A 22,119-nucleotide genomic window follows, 5' to 3' on the forward strand; every position below is an offset into this window, starting at 1 on the left:
ATCAATAAATTTCACCAATTACTTCAAGGCCGTATAGTAAAAAGCAGTAATAGATAAGTAGATAGAAAACTTTATTGTACACAAGACAAGAGCAAAAACACAAGGAAATTAAAAACAATTGTATGCAAAGGCGTCATTATTCTCTATGCCATTAACTACTTCCACTTATCATTACCCTACCTAGTGATTAAGATCCCGGGCACACACCTCTAACTTTTCGGAGTTTTCATTCTATACCATTCCATCAGCCTGTATGCGTCCATTGCTGGACATAAGGCTTTCCAAGAGCGCATCACCAAACACGGTCCTCCGTCTTCCTCATCCACCCGTTCCCCGCCACCTTCTTCAAGTCTTCGGACCAGCGGGGCTGGTCGTCCCACATTGCGCTTACCGGTACGCGGTCTCCACTCCAGAACACGTCTACCCCATCGGCCGTCGTAAATAACAATTTACTCGAAATAAATTGAAAACAAGACCTTCCACTGCGGTGTCAAAGAAGAATTATTCCGAGTTATAGATAATTACTTTAGGAGTTATAAAAACAAAATGTCAATTAGGAAAGGTGTGCGCTCAACGGCAGTAGGTAGGCACTTCAAAGTGTCAATAGCACACATCCTTCCGACCGGCGTCGGGTTCCCACGACCACACTGCAAGCGAGGGCATTGACGGGAACCCTGAGTTCATATTTGGTTTTCACCTACTTCAAAAAATATTATGCTGAGTTGTATAGTTTTAATCACCTCTCTAGTGCGCTTTAAAAAACAAATTTTCACCTAAGCCCTACATACTTGTCTCGAGAGACAAGTAGGGTATAACTTATTAAGTAGGTAAGTACCTAGCTTCAAATCTTCTAGACAAGTGGAGCGCATTTATCTAGAAGATTTGTGTTGGTAAAGCATGAGTTTCAAGTTGTCCTTTAACCTTTAAGTGGTTTTGACTAATAGGTATATTTTTTCTTATTTAAATTGACTCAAAAGAAGGCATTAGTTACACGCACTTACTAACACCATCATAGTAGGTAATTGTTGATGTGATTTTTTTTTATTAAGGTAAAGAAAGATAGACGTAGCTCTTTTCAAAAATAACAACAAATAAATAGTAATTCATTCGTATTTATTCAGAAAAAACATTCAGTACATTTCTATATCGACGTTCGTATTAAAAACTAAGGAAACAAAGGATTGCTGAAATGATAATGCTTTTGAGGAATACTGGCAATTTTTATTTGGGCGGCTGATAGGCCTACAAAATAACGATAAATAAATAGAATTTCATAGCAAAGGATTCGCCGTTACATCGTATTTCGGTATCGATCACCATGGAAATCAGTGGCGAGGGTGCGCTCCCACCAATCACGTGCGTCGTGGAGACAGATGCGCGCACGCTTCCATTGTACTTCAGGCCATTGTGATGGTTGGGGTGAGCGCGTGAGAGCCAGCATGTGAGTCGAAAGGTGAAATTACTATGGTCCGTTACTCTTTTTCGTATTTTGACGACCACTCTTGCGCAGTGGTGAGCGCTGTACTGTTATTAGTGGAACGTCCTGGGTTCAATTCTTGGCAGGGATTTGGATTCTTATAATTTCAAGTTTTCTCTTGTCTGGTCTGGTGGGAGGCTTCGGCCGTGACTAGCCGTGGCGCCAAGCGATATAGCGTTCCAATACGATGCGTGTAGAAACCGATAAGTGGTATGGGTATTCCAAATCGCAACATTGAGAGTTTAATCCTAATTTGTAAGGATGCATCAGAATTATATCTGTTTCGGTATAAACTGTTTATCAGCGGTGTTGCCGTGACGACCCGTCCGTCCGTCCGTCCTGCAGGTGCGTTGGATTTAATCAACTGATTGTTACTGACAGCTCACCCCTAATGTAACTATCACTGTGCCATCCCACCTTGTGTAATACCATAGTGAACCGTCGACAATTCTGTCCAATTATTTCGTTAACAGAACGAAAGCTATCGGGACTTTGGATCTAATTCTTCTAATTTCTTCCTTTCCTAGTGCAGACGGTCGGAAACTCGACCTTGTTGTATGTATGTACATAAGTTCAAAGTTCAATAAATTATTATCATTTAAAAAAAATACACTGACGAAATGATCATGGTATAAACGAGTTGCCTTTGATTGCATGTAGAATATTTGAGACTCACTATAATATTATGTAAACAGTCGCCAGACCACGTCGGCTGCAGAACCGATGAGGCAAATGTGTGCTGTAAACCGCGTAGGTACCTACCGGCGATCCGACCCGTCCTGGCGCACCATTGTGGTCTGGTGAGCTCTTCTCAGACCTGGGCGCGTTTGGAACCCTCGTAGCTTTAGTCTTAAGTTTACGTAATTAATTATCACCACTATATCATCTTACAAATCTAACAATTCTAACCATCAAAAGGTTATTTACTTTGAATAAATGATGATTTCACATACACACACACACACACACACACACACAGACACACATACACAGTCATCTATAATTTTAGCCTAGTTTGAATATTAGAAATTAATTAAGAAAACCTTAAACTTTGTACTCCTACCTTCTGCAATACAGGTATTTCCTAGTGCAGAAGGTAGGAATCTCAATCTTGCTATGTAACCCATGTATGTATAAGTATCAATAAATTATTATTATTATTATTTTGAGTTTGAGTTTTGGGCCTAAGTATATTATATGGGAGGTCCCAAGGTCAAGGAATAGTTGGGAATTTATAATTCCTGAATTGTATCTGGTCTGTTGTGGTGGGAGGCCTCGACCGTGGCTACTGGCTAGTTACCACCCTACCGCGACCGGCAAAGGCGTGTCTCCAGGCTCCAAGCGATTTGTGTTCCGGTACGATGCCGCGTGGAAACCGATGTTAATGAAACTACCATACCCCTTCCAAGTTAGCCCACTTAGACTGCATCTTGACTTACCACTAAGTGAGATCATCAGAGTAAAAAAAAAGCCTGGAAGGATCTCCAGCCCGCTGCGTGTACTGACGACCTTAAGATAATCTATTTGTAGCACTGGACGTAAACGGGCTGATTCAAGTGGTTGATTAACATGTACAAAACCCATACCAAACACCTACATAGATCTGTTATTACTTAGATGCCCTATTGTAGATGTTTTTTGTACACAATTTTCATTTCTGTATTCTGAAGCATATTCTAAGTTCACATGATAAACAACAATACTTAATCATGTTCTAACAGAATTCCATTAACGCCGTGGCAAGCAAGCCGTACAAATATTTCATGTAAACATGAACGAATTCTTTCATACTCCCCTAACTTATAGCGCATAATAGTGCAGTTTAGTGAATTCATAGTCGATTAGTTGGAAAAAGCGAAGGAGAATGAGAGCGTACTTTATAAACTAAGAGATGATAGGTATTTCTTTTGAAGTTTAACGGTTCTGGCGAAGGAATGTAAATGATTTAGAAGGAACACCTATTTTAATTTTATTTTACAAAACCACAAGTAAAACATTACTGTATATCATTTCATCTTCTGAGTATTATTTCTTTGTTAATGACTGTTACAAAGATTAGAAACTAAAAATATGTTAGCACAAGAATACAACGCAGTTCGGTCTTGTTAGAGTGCCTGTAAAATTTGGTAGGGAGGGCTGTTTGACATACATAATATGAAAGAGGCTAAATAGCAAGCAGGTAAAGAAAATATCTCTCCATTTTTTTTAAGTAAAAAATGCAATTTATAAACGAACTTTTATAATAATCTTACACGGGCTGATTTGTCTCTATCTTATAGTAAGCTTTATAAAATTTAAAATATCCATAACATGAGACTTTATTCTTCTCTACAATTCCGTGTACCTGGAATACAAATTCAACATAAATAAATAATTAGTTTAATTAAATCTATTAAAAATGTCCGTTGCCTCCGAGACTAAAAAAAGTAAAAAAAAAAAATAAAAAATAAAGAGCACCTGAAAACGTCGGCCATGACAGTGCAGTACGCCGCGCACGCGCCCGCCACGCGCCGCACGCGTCTCCCGCTATGCACCTTGCTACTGTCTGCAAAAAAATCTAGATAAAATATATTAAAAAAATGAAAAAAAAAAAATTTTTATTCAATTAAACTTTTACAAATATTTTTGAACCATCAAATGTATCTACCACTAGTTCGGAATGCCTTTCCTAGCGAAAAGAACAAGCAAGAAAGCCGGTGGTTTCCCTTTTAATGATGTGATATACAATATTATGCCATGTATGAAAGTAATTGAAGTCCTGCACATTGCTGAAACGAGCTGCAGGTCAAATCCACACACTTATGATTTACATTTACACATAAGTTAATCAGTAAAAATATAAGATATAAATAATAAGTTATAGCTGATATTGGCTCACGTGGTTAGTCGAAGAAAAGCCGACTAGTATCGTGAGTAAAGTAACCAGCCTCGTGAGTTGCCGAGTTTAAACGATAAATAATGAATAAAAAAATCAAAAGAATATTTTTCATGAGAACTTATGTCTCATAATATGCTCCATCTGAAAAGCTTCATAATATGCTATGAAAAGCTATCAACATAACTCATCAGTTACTCTTTTCAAATCATGAAATGTTACAATATTGGGTATCATAACTTATTTTCCTTATGGTAAATAAGTATCTTCTCCCTAAAATGCGTAAAAGGCGCACTATACGCGTCCCATACGACCTTGTCACAACGAACTGACAGTAAAATCATAAGACGAGTGAAAAACCTAACCTGTTTAATAGACTGTGGAAAAACGGACTATATCAAAGAAACAATTTACTGCTAGTACATTATCTTGTTAGCAACTAAAAACTCAGTCAGATAAGTACTTTCGTGCTAATCTGTGATTACCCACCTGGTGTTCAATGATAATAAATAAATTGTTAGAAATGTTTGGGAACCTAAAACTATTTGTTTTTTGCGAACAGTACTATCAACAAAATTTCATACAAAGCGTTGGATTATTTTATTGTGTTTTTCGGCGTGCGCTGTGAGGGGGCTTCTATGCGTGCCCTTCTAATCCACAGACCGTTATTTTGAGATTTTATATACATCTACTCGTGTGTCGGTAGGTAGCATATACATATAATAGCTATGTGAAACGATAGCATTTAAAAAAGCTACTCCAACTTGCTAATACCTACTTACCCAGATCTTGTAGCATTGAGTTTTCATAGTGACAAAATACCTAATTTGAAAAAATATTATTGTCTTTTGGTAACTTATTTATCATTAATAATAATAATTAACTATCATTTGTGATTTGGTAGTCCCAATTTGGTATCAATTCCTGAAATCCAGAAGTAAAGAACTATTTTTGTATGTTTAAAAAAAATTAGGCTCACTAGTCTTAGACTTTATCTTAATCGATCTAATAGGTTTGCAGCAAATTGGCTGTGACTGACAGACCGACAGATACACGATAGTGATATTTTAAGTTTGCCTACCGATTTTTCAATCTCCTCTCAAGCTCTCCAATATCTACTAATACTAATACTACTAATACTACTACTAGTACTAGTAATAATACTAGCGGCTATTTTTTTATATTTCAACAACATCTTGAACAATTATATTATACTAGCTGATGCCCGCGACTTCGTTCGCGTGGATGTAGTTTTTTAAAAATCCCGTGGGAACTCTTTGATTTTCCGGGATAAAAAGTAGCCTATGTGCTAATCCAGAGTATAATCTATCTCCATTCTAAATTTCAGCCCAATCCGTCCAGTAGTTTTAGCGTGAAGGAGTAACAAACATACACACACACACACACACACACACACACACATACAAACTTTCGCCTTTATGATATTAGTGTGATCTATCTCATATTTCAATAATTTAACACGAAAAACTATGATTCTCTTGAATCGCTCTATCTATTGATGAAAACCGAATAAAAATCCGTTGCGTGGTTTCAAATGCTGTCTTCCTAAAGTTAGTGACTTTGCCAAATATTTATAGTAAAATTACTAAAATAATGTCACAAAAACTCTGAGTGGAACTCTGTTAGAATTTTTGTTTGGTAGATAGGTTCATTTAACATACCTACTACCGACATATTATTTAAAATCTTCCTTTCCTCTTCCTTTTGGCTTTGCCGAAGTCGGGCAAAAAGAATGCCGAATGCGACCAAAACATGTACTATGTAGAGATACTCGCATTCTTCCTTCTCAGCGTGAATCTGGAATTTACTGTAAGTCCGAAAAATAATGCTGAATGGACCAAAATCTTTTAACAAACGGTCACGTCAAGTTAGCTAGTGCATTCATATGCAAATAGGCACCCCATTCTTCGTAACCGGGCACATTATCTCGCGAATATGCTCGCTTATCTGTTCGCGCGTGCCCGCATGCGCTGCCTGCAGGCAGCTGCGTGCGCCGTGATATGGGCAGGTGTGTTCACGCTATGGGTGCACAGGGACTGGGGTTCGATGGATAAATGTTTGAGGAAAAAAAGCAGTTTTGATCTGGTTTTTAGGGTTCGTACCTCAAAAGAAAAAAGGGGCCCTTATAGGGTCACTTCGTTGTTTGCTTGTCTGTCTGGCAAGAAACTTGTAGGGTACCTCTTAATAATCTAGAATGATGATATTTGGCAGGTAGACAGATCCTATAGCATAAGTAACGGAAAAAATCCAAAACCGAGAATTTGTGGTTACATCAGAAAAAAAAAATTTAAGTGTGTTCACGAGAAAAAATAATTTACTAAATCACATTGACTTGCAAGTTGCAGTGTTTTACATTAAAATGTTAGAGGTACGCATATCTTCTACGATGGTACGGAACCCTTCGTGTGTGAGCCCGACTCTTACTTGACCGTTTTTTTAATGAGATACTGTGTTTGTTGGGACTTCAATCACACTGCAACGGAGCAATTAATGTATTTTTTTGCGTGAGTATACCTACCTAGGTAAAGACCTAATACACATTTTTTATTCCAGAAAATCTCAACAAATGGAAATAATTCAAATGGGATATTTAAAAAATGAAAATCCACGCGGATGAGGTTGCGGGCATCAGCTAGAATAATAATAATAAATAATTGTTCAATAAATCAATGAAGGTCGCTACTTAGTTATAATTTTGAACTCAACAACTGATACTCAGCAAATAAATAAATTTCATTGAATGAAATTTCAATGAAATGATCATTTCAAGCTTGGAGCTTACAAACATTGTACCTACTGTGGCTGTCATTGGAATTCAATATTAGGATACACAGTAGGTACAAACCAAAACAGTAATGGTGCAAGGGGGATGCACGGTGCACCACAGCAGTATAGGGTTACCGAAACGGGTATGAGCTTTGACAACTTCAAAGCTTGTTTGTGACGGGATGATTATAATATTGTGAAAATTGTACTTAGGTATTAGATAGTGTGACATGTAGGTATAGTTTGCGACGGATCGACATGGCAATCGGAGTGAGGACGCCCCGAACACCCGCACAACCCGCGCTCTAACCCGCCCGTGCGGCGTCACTGCCTCATACCCCGATTGCCATGTCGACCTGTCACAAACTATAGTGCACAACCGAAGGTCGATTTCTGGCCGAAACCGAAAGCGAAGGTTTGATAACCCTAAGAAATTCAGTTCAAGATTGGCTAAAAGTAAATAAAATAATGTTTTTTTTTTTAATTTATGTCGCAGTTGTCCAGTTGTCTTGTTGAACTTATTCATAAATAAATACACTCCCGATGATGTTATTTGGAAAAATGTACCTAATTGACCAAAATATTTTTTTTTTACATTAATATCCTTCAATCATTCTTTAAATAAAAAAAATTATCGTGTCCAGATTTCGAGTCACTGTTAGGCTTATAGCTATTTGCAAATTCTAAGTTCCACCTACAAAACCACCCTAAGTACAAAATTAATATTGTGAGGGCGATAGGAATATCAATAACTGTAAAATAAAAAGCACATTCGAATAAACGCTAACTGTAGCTGCATAAAATCCAGTACCTAGTTTACGTACTGTAATTGGCACTGGCACTGTAACTATGCCCCTAGCAATTTTTTTCAAAATAGCATCAAAATGAGTTTCATTACCATCACAAGTACTCTTATAACTCTATCGCGACTTGGCAAGCACGTCGGAATAATAAAGCACAATGCAAAGTACCCGTATACCACTCGTTTATAAAGCACATACTTATCAAATACCTATAGTGGTTGCTCAGTGTTTTGTTTCCTTATAACAATACATATACAGGTAAGTCAGAGAGGCGAAATAAATGCTATTTTAAATCTTAAATTGAGTGTAATAGGGTTCAATATAATGAATTAAGTATCCCATTGTTATTTTAGTCTAAGTGCTAATGTGTAATAGTTTTCATACAGAAGCTGTAACATCTTGAGAAACTAAATAGGCGAGTAGGCACGTTACAATAATAATATAAAGACTAAAGAAGAATGTTTCCTCTGTAAAAATCTTTTAAGTGCGAAATAAAAATAGTATAGCTATGTAGCTGAATCGTCTAATTTTGGACTAGAACCTTTCATTTTACATCTCAGAATTCCATATCCTAGAACCTTCGATTTTACAACTTAGAATTCCATATCTTTCAAATCTGATTAGCAACGGGCGATAGAGTTATGCTATAAGAAATGAAGAACTCCGTAGAAGAACCAGAGTAATCGACTTATCTAAACATGTCTCAAAGCAGAAGTAATTACCAGTGGATTTAAGATACCACGGTACTGGAATGGCAAACTCTTTACTTAAAAACACCAAGTTGGCAGACGACAACAAATGAGTCGGTAGCGACGCACAACAGACGGAAATGTTTAAGTGCGGAAACCAGCCCAGAGAGAAGAGTCGGTAGCTAGTAGCTACCAAACACAATAGCGTAAGTGAGGGAAACCTTTCAAGAGACCTAGAGTTGGGAAAATGACGTTGAAATCTGTTTAAAAATCAATATAGATGAAACCTGGATGAAACAATAAAAAGTTGTCAAATATTTGCATTTAAATGACGCCTAATCGCTAGAATAATATCACGCTTCCCCTAATAATTTCTTACGCCCCAGGAACTTAAGGAGGGTTAGAACAGGTGGCGTCTTAACCTGTTTCTTATTGATAACAAAACAAGTGTTTTTTGCCACTATGGTTTTATTGAATGGATAGATTAATCTTGGTCATAAATCAGAATTTCGCCTATGGTCGTCAAAATGAAGATCTAATACACCCCGCTTTAAAAAAAATTGTAATAGTTAAGGATCTGTAAACAGTAAACTAACCCAAGTTCGCAATATAGTAAACTGAATTGAATTTAGTTTTTTGATTGATTTTGTAATAAAAAACCTGCAGTTGCTTTTACAAAATTGTTAATCACGTGTGGCACAAGTTGTTAAGAAAATCTTCTTTCTTCTGAAATAATCTTTATTACGTAATTATTGTATTTCTGGTCAATGCTTGAATTGTATAAAATTACTTGTTAAGATATTAGTGTAAATTAAAATTAAAACACCCCCGACAAGTGAAGGTTACAGTAACTAGAAAAGAGCTGATAACTTTCAAACGGCTGAACCGATTTTCTTGGATTATAGCAAAGAACACTCTCGATCAAGCCACCTTTCAAACAAAAAAAAACTAAAATTGGATCATTAGTTTAGGAACTACGATGCCACAGACAGATACACAGCTACACACGTCAAACTTATAGCACCCCTCTTTTTCGGTCAAAGGAAAATAGCCAAAGTTATACTCGTATAAATAACCGCACTCCCCTAATTTCTTACCCCACGTAAACTTAAGGAGGGAGCAACAGGTTAGACCTTGACCTGTTTCTTCACATGTGTACACTTGTAGTGCTGAGTGAATGAATGAAACGTCGAATGAAAATAATGATTAATGCTGAATGAATAGCTGATTTTAAACCCCTGACCCAAAAAGAGGGGCGTTATAAGTTTGACGTGTGTATCTGTGTATCTGTCTTTGGCATCGTAGCTCCTAAACTAATGAACCAATTTTAATTTAGTTTTTTTTGTTTGAAAGGTGGCTTGATCGAGAGTGTTGTTAGCTATAATTCAAGAAAATCAGTTCAGTCGTTTGAAAGTTATCAGCTCTTTTCTTGTTACTGTAACCTTCACTTGTCGGGGGTGTTATAAATTTTTATTTACACTTGTGTTATAAGTAGACATTCACTAGAATTCATATCAAGATAGGGACTTCTTTAGGGGAGCATTCAGATGACATGTGTTATATTCATCCTTTATGAAATATATTAAGGTTATTATGTAATCTGAATGGTCCTCTAAAGAAGCCCCTATCTTGACCATGAATATTTTTTCTTTCTTTCTTATAAAATGAGGAAATAGCTCGAGTTTTTGTGTTAGAAAAATAAATTGTGAATTTTTTTAATGTAGCAAAAACCTACAACCACATGTCAAACGAGTCCCTAATTAAATTGTAACATTGTAAGTAAAACTATTTGAGTCATCATCAGATGTTATCAGATCACTAACATACTGTTATCCATGTTAACTCACTGAAGTTATAATGATATTAATTAATTCATTATTATTTTTTTGGGGTTTCGAATAGCGATCGCTATTATTACTTAAAGAGAAGTTTTTTTCGTCAGATCCATAATTGTTGGATGTAACTATTTATATACTATTTTTACTATTATATTTATTTATATACTATTATGTACTATTTTATTTATATTAACAAATCATTGTTAATCAAATATCCTCATTCGGAAATAATTAAATAAGAAATAATTTTTACTTTATCATAATATGCCATAACAAACCTCCTATGCCTCCAAATACTAAAAATATCTAAACAGTAATAATATAGTGTTTGTTACATTTAATATTAATTTAATTTGGTTATTGTCATTTTGTCAAAAGAGTCACTTATATTTAAGAAACTTTAATCACTAAAAGACGTTTTCTATAAGTATTATCTGGTAGGCTAATTAAATTAACCATATTCTAAGACGAGAAAATTGAAGCTGTTATAAAATTGTATAAGATTTTTAGTAAATTGATAATAAAGCGTTCAAGCTAAAGACCAGTTGCATATCAAACTGTTAAAGTTACATTACCGTTAACGTTAACTTTTGAACGATAAGTATATTCAAATAGTAAATAGACAAGTCAGGGTTAACTTTGGGCATTAAAATTACTTTTATCTTTAGATAAATATATTAATTCTATATTGCTCACACTTAAACAGAGATAAAGAAACTGTGCAAGACGGTGGAAAGGTTATTGCTGTCTTACAGAAAAACCTTTATCATGCAAGTATATATTCTACTGTTAGTAACATGTGCGATACACATGTCATCATCATCATCACCTATAGCCGGCTCACTACTGAGCACAGGTTTTTTCTCATAATGAGAAAAGTCTGGTCACAGTTTACCACGATAATCAAGTGCGGATTGGCAGACTTAACACACCTTTGAGAACATAATGGAGAACTCTCAAGCATGCAGGTTTATTCATGTTATTTACCTTCACAGTTTAAACCAAGTAATACTTAAATGCTTAAATCCGAAAAGTTAGAAGTCCATTTCCGGGACCGGGCCCTCTTACGTTAAGGATTGGTCTCCGCTGCAATCCGCGGAGACAAATCCTATCCCCGAATAAGAGGCCGACGTCTTAACCTATAAAACTCTACAGTATCACATATTATTCAATGTAAAGTTTAACGTTGACCGTAACCTAACTTTAAGCGTCCGTTATGCAACTGGCTCTACGAGTGTAACAGATCAGAAACTTTGAAGGACTTCCCAGAGATCGCCCTCCAGAACTTTGAGCGGTAATTATAATTAAAACCCCCACGAAGACGAGTTAATGAACTCAGGATTGTTTTAATTTATCTATACCCGTTGTAATAAACTGTAAGACAAGAATTCTTTGAAAAGATTTTCTTGAAAAGTGATGAGTAGGTATACTTCAAACAAGCTTTTTGTAAAATGAAAAATTGTAAGTATTATATATTTTTTAAATGTATGCGACTTCTTATCTTTTCTAGTTAAATATTTCCTGTGTGTTTATATTGTTTAAAAAAAATCTATCAAATATCAGGTAAACATACTGACTGCATTTTAAGAGTTATTTTAAATCATTTTTTAAACTGATTTAAAAAAAAAAAAAATATTTTTATTACCTAACTAGCTGATGCCCGCAGCTTCGCCCGCGTGGATTGGTCAGATCCCCTGCAGCATCAGGATTGAGGAGTTGGACTCCAAATTTTTTATGAAACAATGTCGCAAAGTTCCTCTATCGATTAAAAAAGAAATGACGCAAATCGGTTTAGAAATCTCGGAGATTTCGGTGTACATAGGTAGAAAAACACAACTCCCTTTTTAAAAGTCGGTTAAAAAAGTAGCCTATTTTACGCCCTGGTCAATCCTCTACTTGCCTGTGAAAGTCCCGTCAAAATCGGTTCAGCCGTTCCCAAGATTAGCCTTTTCAAACAGACAGACAGACAGACAGACAGACAGACAGACAGACAGACAGACAGACAGACAGACAGACAGACAGACAGACAGACAGACAGACAGACAGACAAAAATTTTAAAAACGTGTGATTCAGTTATGGTATCGTTCAAATAACCATATGAGCTTAATATGAGGTAGTTATTTCGAAATTACAGACAGACACTCCAATTTTATTTATTAGTATAGACGTGTGTTTCGTCTAACATATTATACCCACCAATATACTCGTTCTTCATCCACTGTTGGAAATAGATCTCTTGTAGAGTTTTCCGCACGCCATGGTTTTGCGCCGCCTGAATTCAGCGGCTCCTTACGACTCATTTGATAACGTATCTTCGCCTAGTGGAGGGTCTGCCAAAACGGTGCGCTTTCCAGTGCGAGGTCATTATTCCAGCATCTTAGTACCCCAACGGCTTTCTGTCCTCCGAACTGTATGTATAATAGAGCACTGTGTCTGTGTAGTGCTCAAATAAGCCGTCAAGCGCTTATGGACATTGGACACTAAGATATCATATTTTGTATTGTGCTGTAACTCCTGTGAATAAACATTTATTAACAAACAATATAAAAAAAACGTAATTCAACAAATGTAGGACCATTTGTTACGCCGCTGTTCCGTTATTAAATAAATCAAATTTTGGAAAAAAACTCACTTTCTCTGCAAAAAACCTTTACCTACTTCCGACCCCAAAAACTCGGCCCATTGAACATCTGACGAGGTGAATGAATCCTAACGTTAGGGTGCGTACCGACTGATATAAAATGTAAAGTTACGAGCAAACAATTACATTCCGGCACACATCTGTCAGGGCTTAGACAATCACGATACGTCACGCGATTTAGTGTACAACGAATACAATAGTTTTGATATTTGCAACCTTGTTAGTAGTCCATTTATTTTATTTATTTTTATTTAGAATTTACTGCACACACAAACATGTATATGTATACAAAACACGCAGAAGAAACTATACTGTATACATGAGGGTGCAAAGACGGCTTTATTGCTAAAGCAATCTCTTACAAGCAACCTTTGGTGAAAGAATTTGGTGAAGAATTAGTTTAATATCTAACGTGTGAGTAAAATGAATAAAATTCTAGTAATGTATCTGCAGACTGCAGCAATGATCACTTTAAATCTAAATGATGCTTTATTTTTTGTTCAGTTCTTTCTATGTGATTTATTTTGACTACAGTTACATCACGGTGGTGATGCAGTCTAAAGTGATTGTATGTTGATAGTGAACTTCAATTATAGTTGGCTTCATTTAAAACTGAGAGAGATATTTTACAAAATAAGAAAATACTTACCTACTTATATAATAATTTAAATAAACTATTTTCCTGTACGTTCTGTATGCATAAAACATTGATGGTGCATAGTTTTATGCATTCCTTATTAATCTACTATAGGTTTTTTAACCCCCGACCCAAAAAGAGGGGTGTTATAAGTTTGATGTGTGTATCTGTGTATCCGTCTGTGGCATCGTAGCTCCTAAGCTAATGGGCCGATTTTAATTTAGTTTTTTTTTTGTTTGAAAGGTGGCTTGATCAAGAGTATTCTTAGCTATAATCGAAGAAAATCGGTTCAGACGTTTGAAAGTTATCAGCTCTTTTCTAGTTACTGTACCTTCACTTGTCGGGGATGTTATAAATTTTAAATTTACACTTGTTGTACTATGTGCCCTGCCCATTGCCACTTCAGCCATTCGCATCCCGTCGAGCTATGCTATAGGTATAATTTAGAAATCTTATCAAATAAAAATATCCTTGTACTTATTTAATTACCTGTATAAAGGTTCAAATATGTTCGTCCGCAGTACACGCGAGGCGACAGCTGCGCGCCGCGCACGCACCCGTCGCACTAATGTGCCGCCTTTTAATTACACGCCAATGTTGCGCGCTGATAAATCTGCGCGCGTGCCGCTCGCGTGGACATGGCCTTATCACAGGCCTTATGCTTTGCTCATGGCTGTAGGTAAATCCATACTAATATTATAAATGCGAAAGTGTGTCTGTCTGTCTTTCCATCTGGCTGTATATCTGTCTGCTACCTTTTCACGGCCAAAAAACAGTTTAACCGATTTTGACGAAATTTCGTACGTAGTTAGCTTATATCCTGGAGATGGACATAGGCTGCTTTTTATCCCGGAAAATCAAAGAGTTCCCACGGGATTCTTAAATACCCATCAGCTTAACCAATTTGCATGAACCGAGGTAGCTTGTAATAATTAATTCTTGGTCTTCTCATAGTCTAAGGTTCTGATATTATTTAAGGCACTGTGTTAGCTAAGTTTCCTTCTCTCTCCCACATTCTAACATTTTCAATAATTGTAAAGGAATCAGTACTTTCCGTACCCGAAGTGTACCAAAGGGACCCTATTACTAAGGCTCCGCTTTTTGACCGTCCATCCGTCCGTCTCTGTCTGTTAGCGGGCTGTGTCTCGTGAACCATAATAGATCGAGAGTTGAAATTTTCACAGAATGTCTATTGCGGCTATATTTAACGACAAGTAATAAAATTAAAAAAAAATAATTAAAAACTCATATTTCGTTTACGATGATACGGAAACCTTTCGTTCCTACCGACTCGCACTTGATCCATTTCTTAACAAATGTGGCTCGGTCAATTCCAAGAAACAATAAAATTACGTTCATTTTAAATATATTTTTATTGTAATGTTAGTATTTCATAGAGAAAAATGGAGAAAACATTAAGTATTTTTCATCCTCAATTTCATGTACCAAAACTAAGTATCTATCTATATAACGACAAAAATATATATCTAAAATGAACGTAATTTATTGTTTAGCCGAGCCTTTGTTGAAAGTCTACTGATACTTTCACAATCATTGAAAATGTTACAATGTGCGAGAGAGAGGGAAACTTAGCTAACCACAGTAGATAAGCTTATTTTCCTTACACTTAAATTACATTTGAATCATTAGGTACCTATATCTTTTGATTTTCTAAAGTTTAAAAAAATTCAAGTTGAAATAGGTTGATTTAAAATCTAACAAAATCTGTCCTTTGCGTAGGGGGTGAAAAATGATTATTACCTCGGCTCCTAATTACACAGTAGGGGGTGAAAATAATTGCATGTAATAAGTGAAAGCATATGAACACCGACGATTGGGGACCCAAAGCTTTGTGCTAGGGATGATATCTATGTGCATAAATGAGTAGTTTACACAGATAAATTTCTAGCGGTCCAATGACATATTTACACCATAGACATGTTACTTTCATATTAGGCAGATGGCGTATCGTATATAATTCGGATTCGGTAATGAATTATAGGTAAGACAGAATATAAAAAGTAAAAACGCATAACAATAGAAAAGACAATGCTCTACAACCGAGAACGAAGGTCTTCACTTCAGATGTTACATAATTATTATGTACATGCTTCAAACTCAAACTCAAAATTATTCATTCAAAGTAAGTATTGTCTACTTTTTGATTGTTAGATTTGTAAGAATGTTATAGTGGTGATAATTAATTAACTAAATCTACGAGGGTTCCAAACGCGCTCGAGTCTAAGAAGAGCCCACAACAAACTCAGCCTTTTTCTGAGGGTTTCGTTCCGTAGCTCAAAAATAAAAAATGAATCCTTAAAGAATCACTGACTGGCTGTATGTCTGTCAGTATTTTGACACTCACAATGGAATCAAATCTAGGGTATGGTATTTTTACTATGGGTACTTCCGATACTAAAAAATATCAATCTCTGTTGGGTTTTTGGGTTGCTCCCAATTAATATAGCCGTGCCACAAAGTCTACCTTAATTTTTTTTTTTGTTTATTTTACGAGTAAAACCATACTTACAGACACACTCGATCTTTTTTACCGAGTTCTGATTTTTCGTGGTTTCACCACACCCGTATAGGATGTGGTCCTAGCACGTGCGGTAATAGCGGTGACATACCGCAGCGGCGGCACTCATTACGCGACAGGTGTATTATTAATTAATTATAGGTAGGTACAGTAAGTAGATACAGTTTTGATAAATAATATGCCTACCTTTTTTAACTTATAGTCTAGCTGCTAAAATATTGGTAAAATATTGGTAAAGTCAGCAACAAAGCAAGGATTGCACCCGCCAGTAGAAGCGACTATGACCCACCCCTAGCTTTGTTGCTGACTGTACATAATTATCTGATGTGTGAATTTTGGTTTAAGTAACCTTTGTTATTTCGTATACTTACGGGTTTTTTCCCAAAAACTCTTTAAGTAACCTCTCAGTTTTAAATACCTAGTCTACCCGGTATTAAGGTAAGGAGTACCTATTGTTATGAGAAAATAAGTAACGTCTTGTTATCCTGGGATTTGGACCATAATTATTGTTATATATCTGACGGTTCATTTCTTGTTCATTTCTCGTTTCAGTTGGTATCGTCCAGTCAAGGTAAAACGTCTGAACATAAAATCAATTTAAGTGACAAAAAACATTCACTCAAATGAATCGTTTGATATTTCTTTAGTGATGACGACGGATTTCAGAGAGATTAATTAATTTTTGTTATTAATTTCTATATTAAATCTTTACCGGTGTATATGAATCACGCAGATTGGTAAACTAATAGAGATCACAAATATACTCGCCCTATAGAAATATTCGTACGGTCTATCTATTTACTTTGTCATAAAGCTCTTTTGTAAAACAAATATCTCTCAATGTTCCAAAGATAAAAGAAAATGTCAAGAGCATGAAATGGATTTAGAGCTTCTTAAATCATGGGTGTACAGATTTTATTACTTTGCAATAAAGTTCACATCGAGAGAATGCCCCAAGTATTTGCGAGGCGGACCGCCGACCGGAGAAACTATTAGCCGGAAGACCCATGGGTCTTGTCATTAGGGCCTGCACACTTTTACTTTTAAGAGGATAGTCCAGTAACATTATATCATAGACATATTACGCTCATAACATCCATACTCCATACTAATATTATAAATGCGAAAGTGTGTCTGTCTGTCTGTCTTTCTGTCTGTCTGTCTGTCTGTCTACTACGTTTTCACGGCCTAACCACTGAACCGATTTTAATGATATTTGGTACTGACTTGGGATACATCCCGGGGAAGGACATAGGCAACTTTTTATCCCGGAAAATTGAAGAGTACCTACGGGATTTAAAAAAACCGAACTCCACGCAGGCGATGTCGTGGTCATCCTCTAGTAGCGTATAAAATTCGTGCTCAGTGATGAGTGACAGAAGATACAAAACGCACAAGAATAGCAGAGATAGCGCTCTACAAATGTAACCCAAATAGTTTTAAGTCTTCAGTTTAGATGCCTACGTACTGACCTCCTTCTTTTTACTTGTATAATATCATTGGAATAGTTCAAATTGCAAAACAGTATCAAGAGTGGAGGCTTTAGGTTAAGTATAAAAAATAACTTGCAAAATCTGGACCCAGTGGTTTGAGGTATGATAATACTAGCTAATGCCCGCGACTTCGTCCGCCTGGATTTAGGTTTTTAAAAATCCCGTGGGGACTCTTTATTTTTCCAGGATAATTCAAATGACATAGATCCCCAAAAATCACGTTGATCTGATGCTCAATTGCGATGTTATTGAAAGACAAAGCAATAAACCAACAAACAAACATACTTTCGAATTAATAATATAGGCAATGATTATTTGTCTGTCAGACAGTTTCTCCCTTTATAAATATGGATTGTCACCCTACAGTCCATCAAGAAAATAAAGTTGAGGACGCGTCCACGAATCCGGTCGCTTCCATCAGGCCGGACGTGTGTAGAGTACAACCTTTGCTTTGTGATACCACTAGGGTTAATATTAGTATTGGGAAGTAACAGAATGGATTTACAGGAATTATTGGATGTTAATATACAAATATCAAAGGTAATTTGCAAAGCAAAATAGATTTCCTATGTCAAGAACAACCAAGAAAAGACAGAAAATTGCTTTATGAGCTACCAATATAAAATAAAAACATCATAATAAAATTCGCTTTACATATCATTACTAATATTATTGGCAACTGTTGAATTATTATTATGCATAAAAAGCCTAAAGGTTTCACAACTGTAACCTTATTCTTTTCGAGGACTGGTCTTGGAGGCCGATTTTCATCTTTACTACATCAAATGAAATTTCGTACCTTCGTAGCATCAGTGTAGAAGCAGAGTGAACTATAGGTACATAGTAGAGATGAGCATTGCTGTGGTCTGTAGACTATTTGGCGATGTAGAGCCTATTTACTATTATGACGTAGGTATATAAGGCAAGTTTGAAAGGAACCATAGCGTTCCTTTTTAGGAAAGATTTAGAAATATTTTTCAAAATAACTCTTTCTACTTTTATATGGGATCATAGGTATAAGGTATTTAATGCAAACATAGTAGGTTGGCGTATAGCCGTTAAAATATAAAACTACGGCTCAACACAGACCGTTGATATCCATGGAAACAAACAGACAGGCAAGGTGACATAGTTCACATTTACCGGAAGCAAAGCTGCATTAGTGCCCTACGCGGTACACCCCAAACAAACCATAATGCAAAGAGTTACACGGAAGCTTTAATACAACTTTATAAGCACCGCTATAGACCAAAATAGTCACATTTACCACCTTATTGTAAAAGCTTTAAGGTTGGTGTTTATTTTTGGAAGTGAAAATTAATGTGTGTGATTCAGGGCATCAATATGACGTAGCACTTTGTATTTTCCGTTAATATTTGCTTACAATGTTTGAGTTATTTTATTAAGTAAGACAAAAGCATATGTAAAAAGTTATATGGCGAACGAGCGATCAAATCGACTTCATAACAAAAAGGCGTATGGGAAAAGTGCAGTTTTACAGGAGGGACAAATATTTGAATAAAATCGAAACTAGCCTATATAATATTATATAAGGTTGATATTTTTAACATGTGTCTTTTCAAGTTAACATTTGATTTCAAATATGTTATACAATATAGAGCTTGTTTTGTTCTGGAAAAACAGTTTTGCTCATACTTACGCTTTTTTGCCTACCAACTATAAACTACTAATTTTCGTTGAAAACATTGAAACAACGACATATATCAAGCTGTGGAATCACACGGAAATTGTACCATAACAATTTAGTATGATAACATTAACTGCATCCAATATCCGAATACGCAAGCCGCAGGCATATTCGTTAAAACAGTAACACAACACTATAATGCACGCCCCGAGCGTCTCTACTCTATATCCCCATAGATGGAAACAGATTATTAATATTTTAAATTGTGTAAAAGTGGCAAAAAAGTGGATTTTGTTTTTTTTTCTCTATAATATTTACATAGACTCACTAAGAGATCTCGCACACTTCGCGGCCACAACCATGGGTGGCCACTGGCCGCAGTTTCAGATAAAGTATCATTACCCACTAAGTATGTATCGCGCACCGACCAAACAGTTGGTTGTAGTCAAGTGATGCAAAGATTATGACACTTTACGTGGACAGTGGACACTACGACACTGGCCGTGGTCATGATCGTGTAGTGCGCGAGGTCGCTAAGAAATGATTTTGAGAAGTTATTTTCACTTAAAATAACCTAAATTCACGCGGTCAAAATCACTAGAAAAAGCTCGTTGAGATATAAGTAATTATATTTATAACCTGCACAGGTATAACAATAAATAATAAGTAATTATTACAACAATAATTAATTTAAATTTTATCATTGAAAATGTATCTACCTAATAAAAACAAAAAACAATTTAAGGTACATAATTGATGTTTTCGACGCCTCGAGGGTTTATCATTAAGAATCGAGCTTAATTTAATTAATTATGCGAGTTACTTTGACGCCTCCTTGAGTAATATTTTTAAATAAAGAAGAAAGACGTTTCCATAGAAGCTTCAATAGCGCAACGGTTAGAAGGCGGGTTGAAGTCATATGTTCAAATCCGGGTTGGAATGTACTATAATATAATTACAATCATACTAGTGTCGTACAGCTAGGCCTTCAAGTCAGGGGGTCCAGGGTTCGATCTCAGGCAGGCAACTTTTCGGAGTTGTGCGTTTTTAAAAGTAATAGGGAGAGTACTTAGTTATAAAAAGATGTGATGTTTTGTATAGCAGTAGCTTATGGGGCTAGAATTAATTATTACTAAAGAGAATAATTAAATAAACATAATGATTTTTATTTGTTTAATAGAAAACAGAAACAGAAAATATTTTATGTTAAGAAAATTAAAAATATTTTTCGTTTATCGCCTTTTGACGTCACAGATCGCCTACCGTACAGCTTGATGTCAATAAGTAATTAACTATTTTAAGAATCAAACTTTTTTTAATTATTTTTTTAATAATGAATTCTAGCCCCATAAACGCAATACATCACATAATTTTTAACCCCCGACCCAAAAAGAGGGGTGTTATAAGTTTGAAGTGTACATCTGTGTATCTGTTTGTGGCATCGTAGCTCTTTTAAACTAATGAACCGATTTTAATTTAGATTTTTTTGTTTGAAAGATGGCTTGATCGAGAGTGTTATTAGATATAAACCAAGAAAATCAGTTCAGCCGTTTGAAAGTTATCAGCTCTTTTGTAGTTACTGCAACCTTCACTTGTCGGGGGTGTTATTAATTTATACTTGTACTACTAGAGTCCAGTACTTTATTAAATAGGTAGATATCACTTGTTTTAACGGTGAAGGAAAACATGGTGAGGAAACCTGCATGCTGTGTTACCCACCTTATTTGTTCTGAAAATTAAAATATTCGAGCACAGTTAATTATATTCCCTTGTACAGAATACCGGAGTCAGAGCAAGTTAATTGTGCCTTGTATATTGGTTCCGCATAATTGGCTCGGCAGCGCGCCGGCCGCTCCGCGCGCTAATGTAATTACACTTTAAACTTACAAAACACCTCGTCGGTGAAAAAAACGGTCAATACAAATCCAACTCGAACAAGAAGGGTTCCGTATCACACTTAATCACACTTATATTATAAAGGCGAAAGTTTGTGTGTATGTGTGTGTAGGTTTGTTACTCCGTCACGCTAAAACTACTGGACGGATTAGATTGTTTGGAATGAAGATAGGTTATACCCTGGATAGGCTCATTATACATAGGCTCCTTTTATCCCGGAAAATCAAAGAGAGCCCGCGGCATTTTGAAAAACGTAAATCCACGCGGACGAAGTCGTGGGCATCAGCTAGTAAGAAATAGCATTTTTTTTTTAATTTAAGCATATTTTGAATTTTTTTATCATCTGTTGTTATAGCGGCAGTAAACATTCCGTGAAACTTTCAACTCCTACCTATTACGGTTTACGGGATACAGTCCGCTGATGGACGGACGGACGGGCAGACAGCGGAGTCTTAGTAATAGGGTTCCATTGGCACACTTCGGATACTGAACCTTAAAAATGACACTATGTTTTTACGATATAGCGTTGTATCTTTACAAAATATTCACCATAATCATATTTACCCTTCGCCGCGCCGGCCCCATTACTGAGCACGAATCTTCTCTCAGAATAAGAAGAGCTTCGGCATAGTTTAATTATAGCTTATCACACTAGCCCAGTGTGCATTGGCAGACTTCACACACCTTTGAAAACATTATGGAGTATTCTCGAGCATGCAGGTTTCCTCACGATGCAATGTTTTCTTTCGCCGTAAAACCAAGTGTTATTTAATTGCTTAAAACGCAAAGTAAGAT

General features: G+C 36.0%; 1 long non-coding RNA gene across 1 annotated transcript; it reads left to right on the forward strand.

Annotated features, from left to right (window-relative positions):
* Nucleotides 1-7,523: 7,523 nt before the first annotated feature.
* LOC123875099 lies at nucleotides 7,524-11,819 on the forward strand. The gene is made up of 3 exons (XR_006798076.1): nucleotides 7,524-7,628; nucleotides 10,001-10,004; nucleotides 11,809-11,819. It is a non-coding gene; the product is annotated as an uncharacterized LOC123875099 (long non-coding RNA).
* The last annotated feature ends 10,300 nt before the right edge of the window (nucleotides 11,820-22,119 follow it).

Source organism: Maniola jurtina, chromosome 19 (genome assembly GCF_905333055.1).
Source record: "Maniola jurtina chromosome 19, ilManJurt1.1, whole genome shotgun sequence".
Classification (NCBI taxonomy): domain Eukaryota; kingdom Metazoa; phylum Arthropoda; class Insecta; order Lepidoptera; family Nymphalidae; genus Maniola; species Maniola jurtina.